Source organism: Salvelinus alpinus, chromosome 31, assembly GCF_045679555.1.
Source record: "Salvelinus alpinus chromosome 31, SLU_Salpinus.1, whole genome shotgun sequence".
In the NCBI taxonomy this organism is placed as follows: Eukaryota; Metazoa; Chordata; class Actinopteri; order Salmoniformes; family Salmonidae; genus Salvelinus; species Salvelinus alpinus.
The window spans coordinates 34,731,736-34,741,735 of record NC_092116.1 but is presented as its reverse complement, the minus strand read 5'-3'; the positions used below and the strand labels follow the sequence as shown (position 1 = coordinate 34,741,735).

The 10,000-nt window shown below is 40.1% G+C and overlaps 1 long non-coding RNA gene across 2 annotated transcripts in view; it reads left to right on the top strand.

The window, feature by feature from the left end:
* Positions 1-6,870: 6,870 nt before the first annotated feature.
* Positions 6,871-10,000, top strand: part of LOC139561331 (uncharacterized) — a 3,927-nt gene continuing 797 nt past the window's right edge. Inside the window, exons 1-2 of one of the 2 annotated variants that reach the window (XR_011672107.1) lie at positions 6,871-7,575; positions 7,746-7,866. This is a non-coding gene — a long non-coding RNA (uncharacterized lncRNA). Of the gene's footprint in view, positions 7,610-7,745; positions 7,867-10,000 lie in introns of both variants that reach the window. The other variant, XR_011672108.1, reaches the window with a different exon arrangement.

Sequence of the window (10,000 nt, the reverse complement as noted above, 5' to 3'; positions counted from 1 at the left end):
TGAGAAGGGGAAGAGAGGGGGAGTAGGGGATGAGAGGAGGAAAAGGGGAAGAGAGGAGGAAGAGAGGGGGAGTAGGGGATGAGAGGGGAAGAGAGGGGGAGTAGGGGATGAGAGGAGGAAGAGAGGGGGAGTAGGGGAAGAGAGGGGGAAGAGAAGGTGAGAAGGGGAAGAGAGGGGGAGTAGGGGATGAGAGGAGGAAGAGAGGGGGAGTAGGGGATGAGAGGAGGAAGAGAGGGGGAGTAGGGGAGGAGAGGAGGAAGAGAGGGGGAGTAGGGGGTGAGAGGAGGAAGAGAGGGGGAGTAGGGGAAGAGAGGGGGATGAGAGGGGGAGTAGGGGATGAGAGGGGTGAAGAGAGGGGGAGTAGGGGAAGAGAGGGGGATGAGAGGGGGAGTAGGGAATGAGAGGGGGAAGAGAGGGGGAGTAGGGGAAGAGAGGGGGATGAGAGGGGGAGTAGGGGATGAGAGGAGGAAGAGAGGGGGAGTAGGGGAAGAGAGGGGGATGAGAGGGGGAGTAGGGAAAGAGAAGGGGGAGTAGGGGATGAGCGCGAAATAGGGGAAGAGAGGGGGAGTAGGGGATGAGAGGGGGAGTAAGGGATGAGAGGAGGAAGAGAGGGGGAGTAGGGGAAGAGAGGGGGAGAAGGGGATGAGAGGGGGAGTAGGGGATGAGAGGGGGAATAGGAGAAGAGATGGGGAAGAGAACGTGAGAAGGGGAAGAGAGGGGGAAGAGAATGTGAGAAGGGGAAGAGAGGGGGAGTAGGGGATGAGAGGAGGAAGAGAAGGGGAGAAGGGGAAGAGATGGGGAAGAGAAGGTGAGAAGGGGAAGAGAGGGGGAGTAGGGGATGAAAGGAGGAAGAGAGGGGGAGTAGGGGATGAGAGAAGGAAGAGAGGGAGAGTAGGGAAAGAGAAGGGGAGTAGGGGATGAGAGGTAAATAGGGGAAGAGAGGGGGAGTAGGGGATGAGAGGGGGAGTTGGAGAAGAGAACAGGATGAATAGGGGAGGAGAGGATGAAGTGAAATAAAACATTTACTATCAGAAATAGAATGTTCAGAACAAGAATGTTTAGAACTATCAGAACTAGAATGTTCAAAACTAGAACTATCAGAACTAGAAGTATCAGAAGTAGAATGTTCAGAACTATCAGAACTAGAACGTTTAGAACTATCAGAACTAGAAGTATCAGAAGTAGAATGTTCAGAACTATCAGAACTAGAACGTTTAGAACTATCAGAACTTGAAGTATCAGAAGTAGAATGTTCAGAACTATCAGAACTAGAACGTTTAGAACTATCAGAACTTGAAGTATCAGAAGTAGAATGTTCAGAACTATCAGGACTAGAATGTTTAGAACTATCAGAACTAGAATGTTTAGAACTATCAGAATTAGAATGTATAGAACTATCAGAACTAGAATGTTTAGGACTAGAATGTTTAGGACTATCAGAACTAGAATGTTTAGGACTATCAGAACTAGAACTATCAGAACTAGAATGTTTAGGACTATCAGAACTAGAACTATCAGAACTAGAATGTTCAGAACTATCAGAACTAGAATGTTCAGAACTAGAACTATCAGAACTAGAATGTTCAGAACTATCAGAACTAGAATGTTTAGGACTATCAGAACTAGAATGTTTAGGACTATCAGAACTAGAATGTTTAGAACTATCAGAACTAGAATGTTCAGAACTATCAGAACTAGAATGTTTAGGACTATCAGAACTAGAATGTTTAGGACTATCAGAACTAGAATGTTTAGAACTATCAGAACTAGAATGTTTAGACCTATCAGAACTAGAATGTTCAGAACTATCAGAACTAGAATGTTTAGGACTATCAGAACTAGAATGTTTAGGACTATCAGAACTAGAATGTTTAGACCTATCAGAACTAGAATGTTCAGAACTATCAGAACTAGAATGTTTAGAACTATCAGAACTAGAATGTTTAGAACTATCAGAACTAGAATGTTTAGAACTATCAGAACTAGAATGTTTAGAACTATCAGAACTAGAATGTTTAGACCTATCAGAACTAAAATGTTTAGAATTATCAGAACTAGAATGATTAGAACCATCAGAACTAGAATGTTTAGAACTATCAGAACTAAAATGTTTAGAATTATCAGAACTAGAATGTTTAGAACTATCAGAACTAGAATGTTTAGAACTATCAGAACTAGAATGTTTAGACCTATCAGAACTAAAATGTTTATAATTATCAGAACTAGAATGATTAGAACCATCAGAACTAGAATGTTTAAAACTATCAGAACTAGAATGTTTAGAACTAACAGAACTAGAATGTTTAGAACTAACAGAACTAGAATGTTTAGAACTATCAGAACTAGAATGATTAGAGCCATCAGAACAAGAATGATTAGAACCATCAGAACTAGAATGTTTAAAACTATCAGAACTAGAATGTTTAGAACTAACAGAACTAGAATGTTTAGAACTATCAGAACTAGAATGATTAGAGCCATCAGAACAAGAATGTTTAGAACTATCAGAACTAGAACTATCAGAACTAGAATGTTTAGAACTATCAGAACTAGGACTATCAGAACTAAAACATTTAGAACTATGAAAACTATCACACTGTTACAATAGATGACTCAGAGGACTGTTATTGTGTCATGAAACCATGAGAAGTAGTGCACCTCTGCTGAAATCTGGTGTTTGGATGTGAACCCAATGTAACTGTTCTGATACACAATGTATTTCAAAACGGAATAGAAGTACTCAGAAACACCCAAAGTTGTTCTTCAATCTGAATACTTGTGTTCTTCTAAGAGAGTATTGTGAAAGCACTTGTTGGTGTTCCAGGCAGCATCAAAACACTGTGTTTCTCATACAATCAAATGGTTTTGAATTGCAAATGGTTTTAGGCATAAAAATTGATTGATGATGATTTTTTGTCAACATTTTGATCAACATTTCAAAGACACTAGGAATTTAATCATTTTCCAAGGGTAGACTTTGGCACTAATTATAGACTACAGTTTCCATGGGGAGACTTTGGCACTAATTATAGACTACAGTTTCCATGGGGAGACTTTGGCACTAATTATAGACTACAGTTTCCAAGGGGAGACTTTGGCACTAATTATAGACTACAGTTTCCATGGGGAGACTTTGGCACTAATTATAGACTACAGTTTCCAGGGGGAGACTTTGGCACTAATTATAGACTACAGTTTCCAAGGGGAGACTTTGGCACTAATTATAGACTACAGTTTCCAAGGGGAGACTTTGGCACTAATTATAGACTACAGTTTCCATGGGGAGACTTTGGCACTAATTATAGACTACAGTTTCCAAGGGGAGACTTTGGCACTAATTATAGACTACAGTTTCCAAGGGGAGACTTTGGCACTAATTATAGACGACAGTTTCCAAGGTGAGACTTTGGCACTAATTATAGACGACAGTTTCCAAGGGGAGACTTTGGCACTAATTATAGACTACAGTTTCCAAGGGGAGACTTTGGCACTAATTATAGACTACCGTTTCCAAGGGGAGACTTTGGCACTAATTATAGACTACCGTTTCCATGGGGAGACTTTGGCACTAATTATAGACTACAGTTTCCATGGGTAGACTTTGGCACTAATTATAGGCACAGTTTCCATGGGGAGACTTTGGCACTAATTATAGGCACAGTTTCCATGGGGAGACTTTGGCACTAATTATAGACTACAGTTTCCATGGGGAGACTTTGGCACTAATTATAGACTACAGTTTCCATGGGGAGACTTTGGCACTAATTATAGACTACCGTTTCCAAGGGGAGACTTTGGCACTAATTATAGACTACAGTTTCCATGGGGAGACTTTGGCACTAATTATAGACTACCGTTTCCAAGGGGAGACTTTGGCACTAATTATAGACTACCGTTTCCATGGGGAGACTTTGGCACTAATTATAGACTACCGTTTCCAAGGGGAGACTTTGGCACTAATTATAGACTACAGTTTCCATGGGGAGACTTTGGCACTAATTATAGACTACCGTTTCCAAGGGGAGACTTTGGCACTAATTATAGACTACAGTTTCCATGGGGAGACTTTGGCACTAATTATAGGCACAGTTTCCATGGGGAGACTTTGGCACTAATTATAGACTACAGTTTCCAAGGGGAGACTTTGGCACTAATTATAGACTACAGTTTCCAAGGGTAGACTTTGGCACTAATTATAGACTACAGTTTCCAAGGGGAGACTTTGGCACTAATTATAGACTACAGATTCCATGGGGAGACTTTGGCACTAATTATAGGCTACAGTTTCCAAGGGTAGACTTTGGCACTAATTATAGACTACAGTTTCCAAGGGGAGACTTTGGCACTAATTATAGACTACCGTTTCCAAGGGGAGACTTTGGCACTAATTATAGACTACAGTTTCCAAGGGGAGACTTTGGCACTAATTATAGGCTACAGTTTCCAAGGGGAGACTTTGGCACTAATTATAGGCTACAGTTTCCATGGGGAGACTTTGGCACTAATTATAGACTACAGTTTCCAAGAGGAGACTTTGGCACTAATTATAGACTACAGTTTCCAAGGGGAGACTTTGGCACTAATTATAGGCTACAGTTTCCAAGGGGAGACTTTGGCACTAATTATAGGCTACAGTTTCCATGGGGAGACTTTGGCACTAATTATAGACTACAGTTTCCAAGAGGAGACTTTGGCACTAATTATAGACTACAGTTTCCAAGGGGAGACTTTGGCACTAATTATAGACTACAGTTTCCATGGGGAGACTTTGGCACTAATTATAGACTACAGTTTCCATGGGGAGACTTTGGCACTAATTATAGACTACAGTTTCCATGGGGAGACTTTGGCACTAATTATAGACTACAGTTTCCATGGGGAGACTTTGGCACTAATTATAGACTACAGTTTCCAAGGGGAGACTTTGGCACTAATTATAGACTACAGTTTCCATGGGGAGACTTTGGCACTAATTATAGACTACAGTTTCCAAGGGGAGACTTTGGCACTAATTATAGACTACAGTTTCCAAGGGGAGACTTTGGCACTAATTATAGACTACAGTTTCCTTGGGGAGACTTTGGCACTAATTATAGACTACAGTTTCCTTGGGGAGACTTTGGCACTAATTATAGACTACAGTTTCCAAGGGGAGACTTTGGCACTAATTATAGACTACAGTTTCCAAGGGGAGACTTTGGCACTAATTATAGACGACAGTTTCCAAGGGGAGACTTTGGCACTAATTATAGACGACAGTTTCCAAGGGGAGACTTTGGCACTAATTATAGACGACAGTTTCCAAGGGGAGACTTTGGCACTAATTATAGAATACCGTTTCCAAGGGGAGACTTTGGCACTAATTATAGACTACCGTTTCCATGGGGAGACTTTGGCACTAATTATAGACTACAGTTTCCATGGGTAGACTTTGGCACTAATTATAGGCACAGTTTCCATGGGGAGACTTTGGCACTAATTATAGGCACAGTTTCCATGGGGAGACTTTGGCACTAATTATAGACTACAGTTTCCACGGGGAGACTTTGGCACTAATTATAGACTACAGTTTCCAAGGGGAGACTTTGGCACTAATTATAGACTACAGTGTCCAAGGGGAGACTTTGGCACTAATTATAGACTACAGTCTCCAAGGGGAGACTTTGGCACTAATTATAGACTACATTTTCCATGGGGAGACTTTGGCACTAATTATAGACTACAGTTTCCATGGGGAGACTTTGGCACTAATTATAGACTACAGTTTCCATGGGGAGACTTTGGCACTAATTATAGACTACAGTTTCCATGGGGAGACTTTGGCACTAATTATAGACTAACGTTTCCAAGGGGAGACGTTGGCACTAATTATAGACTACAGTTTCCATGGGGAGACTTTGGCACTAATTATAGACTACCGTTTCCAAGGGGAGACTTTGGCACTAATTATAGACTACCGTTTCCATGGGGAGACTTTGGCACTAATTATAGACTACCGTTTCCAAGGGGAGACTTTGGCACGAATTATAGACTACAGTTTCCATGGGGAGACTTTGGCACTAATTATAGACTACCGCTATCCAAGGGGAGACTTTGGCACTAATTATAGACTACAGTTTCCATGGGGAGACTTTGGCACTAATTATAGGCACAGTTTCCATGGTGAGACTTTGGCACTAATTATAGACTACAGTTTCCAAGGGGAGACTTTGGCACTAATTATAGACTACAGTTTCCAAGGGGAGACTTTGGCACTAATTATAGACTACAGTTTCCATGGGGAGACTTTGGCACTAATTATAGACTACAGTTTCCAAGGGGAGACTTTGGCACTAATTATAGACTACAGTTTCCATGGGGAGACTTTGGCACTAATTATAGACGAAAGTTTCCAAGGGGAGACTTTGGCACTAATTATAGACTACAGTTTCCAAGGGGAGACTTTGGCACTAATTATAGACTACAGTTTCCAAGGGGAGACTTTGGCACTAATTATAGACTACATTTTCCAAGGGGAGACTTTGGCACTAATTATAGACTACAGTTTCCAAGGGGAGACTTTGGCACTAATTATAGACTACATTTTCCAAGGGGAGATTTTGGCACTAATTATAGACTACAGTTTCCAAGGGGAGACTTTGGCACTAATTATAGACTACAGTTTCCAAGGGGAGACTTTGGCACTAATTATAGACTACAGTTTCCAAGGGGAGACTTTGGCACTAATTATAGACTACAGTTTCCATGGGGAGACTTTGGCACTAATTATAGACTACAGTTTCCAAGGGGAGACTTTGGCACTAATTATAGACGACAGTTTCCAAGGGGAGACTTTGGCACTAATTATAGACTACAGTTTCCATGGGGAGACTTTGGCACTAATTATAGACTACAGTTTCCAAGGGGAGACTTTGGCACTAATTATAGGCTACAGTTTCCAAGGCCCATTGTGAGATTATAAATAATGTTCCAGTTAAAATGTTTGGGGCTACGTAAGTTATAGCAGAGATAACATGAGGCAGCACGAGGCCTTCATCACTGATATTTATGTGAGTAGGTGGATTTGAGTCTCCTACTTGTCAGAACACTGCCTAGTGACCACAGTCAATCTTCAGGACTACCCTTCCCTGGAGAGGCAAGGTAGCCTAGTGGTTAGAGCGTTGGACTAGTAATCGAAAGGTTGCAAGTTCAAATCCCAGAGCTGACAAGGTACAAATCTGTCGTTCTGCCCCTGAACAAGGCAGTTAACCCCACTGTTCCTAGGCTGTCATTGAAAATAATAATTTGTTCTTAACTGACTTTCCTTATTTAATAATAAAAACTGTTGTGCTGAACCTCCCTTGCTACGTTCAGCACATGGGGGCCCGATTCAGACTTGAGATAAATAGACTTAAAAGTCAACATTCCAAGTCCATGTTAAATCAACTTATCTGAATAGGGAGAATCTTATTTTTGTGTCAAATTTCACCATCATTTTTTTCTTTGCTTTGTTTAGACAGATTTCAAACCAGAAGAGACAGAGAAGGAGTGAAAGTTGAACAGGTGGAAGTGGGAAGTGAACCCCGACTAACTGAGGTAGTTGAGAGTTCCCACCAGCTACGTACCTTGTGTAGGTTTGTCAGAATTGTTGTTGTTGTTGATTAAAGGCTAAATGTGAACTTCAAACATTGTGCTGCTGTGCTGTTCAGAATTGGTGACAAGTGTGCCCTCAAGCGAACTCTATGGTCAAGTTTTTTTAAAAACAGGCAAGATCGCCTCCCCCCTGTATTCGGGTCCTTCATGAACTCAGACGGGTGAGAGCAACACACCAAACGCTCAGATGAAACTCTCCGTAACAACCCAGGAAAGTGGTGCGGCAAAGAAAACGTGAGTACACAAATGTTCTCGCGCTGAAGAAGGAAACAAAACAAGGAATTCACTCAATAAAAAATCAATACACATCAATTACACTATATATACATCTACATACACATCAATACACATAAATTAAACTATATATACATCTATATACACATCAATACACATAAATTACACTATATACATCTATATACATATCAATTACACATCAATTAAACTATATATACATCTATATACACATCAATACACGTCAATTACACTATATACACATCAATAGACATCAATTAAACCATATATACATCTATATACACATCAATACACATAAATTACACTATATACATCTATACACACATCAATTACACTATACATATCTATATACACATAAATGCAACTATATATACATCTATATACACATCAATACACATCAATTAAACTATATATACATCTATATACACATCAGTTACAACATACATACAGTACCAGTCAAAAGTTTGGACACACCTACTCATTCTAGGGTTTTTCTTTATTTTTACTATTTTCTACATTGTAGAATAATATTGAAGACATCAAAACTATGAAATAACACATATGGAATCATGTAGTAATCAAAACCGTGTTAAACAAATCAAAATATAATTTATATTTGCGATTCTTCAAAGTAGCCAACATTTGTCTTGATGACAGCTTTGCACACTCTTGGCATCATGTAGTAACCAATGGTCGAATTGCCGCAAAGAAATCTCTACTAAAGGACACTGATAAGAAGAAGAGACTTGCTTGGGCCGAGAAACACGAGCAATGGACATTAGACCGGTGGAAATCTGTCCTTTGGTCTGATGAGTCCAAATGTGAGATTTGTTTTGCTTCCAACCTCAGGTATCTTTGTGAGACGCAGAGTTGGTGGCCACTTTCAATAATCTAAAGTGGAATATATATTGGTTATTGGTTAAATTGGTTACTACATGTTGGTAAATGACACGTCACAGTTAGCACCTATAGTTGTTTTTTAATGGAAATTGATGGCAGATTTTTCGTTAATAGTACTGGAAAGCCTACTAGGTTTAGGGAGCTTTATCTATCGTTTGATTCTTTCCCCAGATGTTATACATGACTCATACTGTGGTAGTCTCTATGCTACTGTCACGCCCTGACCTCAGTTCCTTTGTTATGTCTCTATTTTGGTTTGGTCAGGGCCTGAGTTGGGGTGGGCATTCTATGTTTCGTGTTCTATGTTTTCTATTTCTATGTGTTTGGCCGAGTGTGGTTCTCAATCAGAGGCAGCTGTCTATCGTTGTCTCTGATTGAGAACCATACTTAGCTAGCCTCATTTCTGTTGTTTGTCTGCACCAGCCAGAACTGTTTCGGGTCGTTATTCTTTGTTATTTTTTGTTATTTCAGTGTTCATTTAATAAATATGGACCACGTACCACGCTGCACCTTGGTCCTCTCCTTCCTACAGCCGTTACAGCTACACTATACAGCCACTTCCATTTGAACCTGATCTAGACTACAACACCGCATGTTACTGTATCCCACGTTTAACATTCAACTTGATATCTTGTTGCTGTCTTTGCATAGGTTCATCACATTTTGTATTTTGCATATCGCTATTATTAATATGTTTAATAATTGTATGTTTATATTGCAATTTATTCATATTATAGTATTTGATATAACTTAATTTTGCATTCACGTACTATCGTTATTGTACTATCGTTACTATATTATTGTCACGCCCTGACCTTGGTTATCTTTGTTTTCTTTATTGTTTTGGTTAGGTCAGGGTGTGACGAGGGTTTTATGGGTGTTTTTGTCTTGTCTATGGGTTTTTGTATATCTATGGGGTTTTGGTATTGTCTAGGTAAATGTAGGTCTATGGTGGCCTGAGTTGGTTCCCAATCAGAGACAGCTGTTTATCGTTGTCTCTGATTGGGGATCCTATTTAGGTTGCCATTTTTCCATTTTGGATTTTGTGGGTTATTGTCTATCTGATGTTGCATGTCTGCACCCGTGTCTATTAGCGTTCACGTTCGTTTTGTTGTTTTGTAATAGTTGGTTCAGTCTTCTTCTGTATTAAAAGGAAGATGTATATTAATCACGCTGCACCTTGGTCTCCTTCGTATGACAAGTATTTGATCACTTA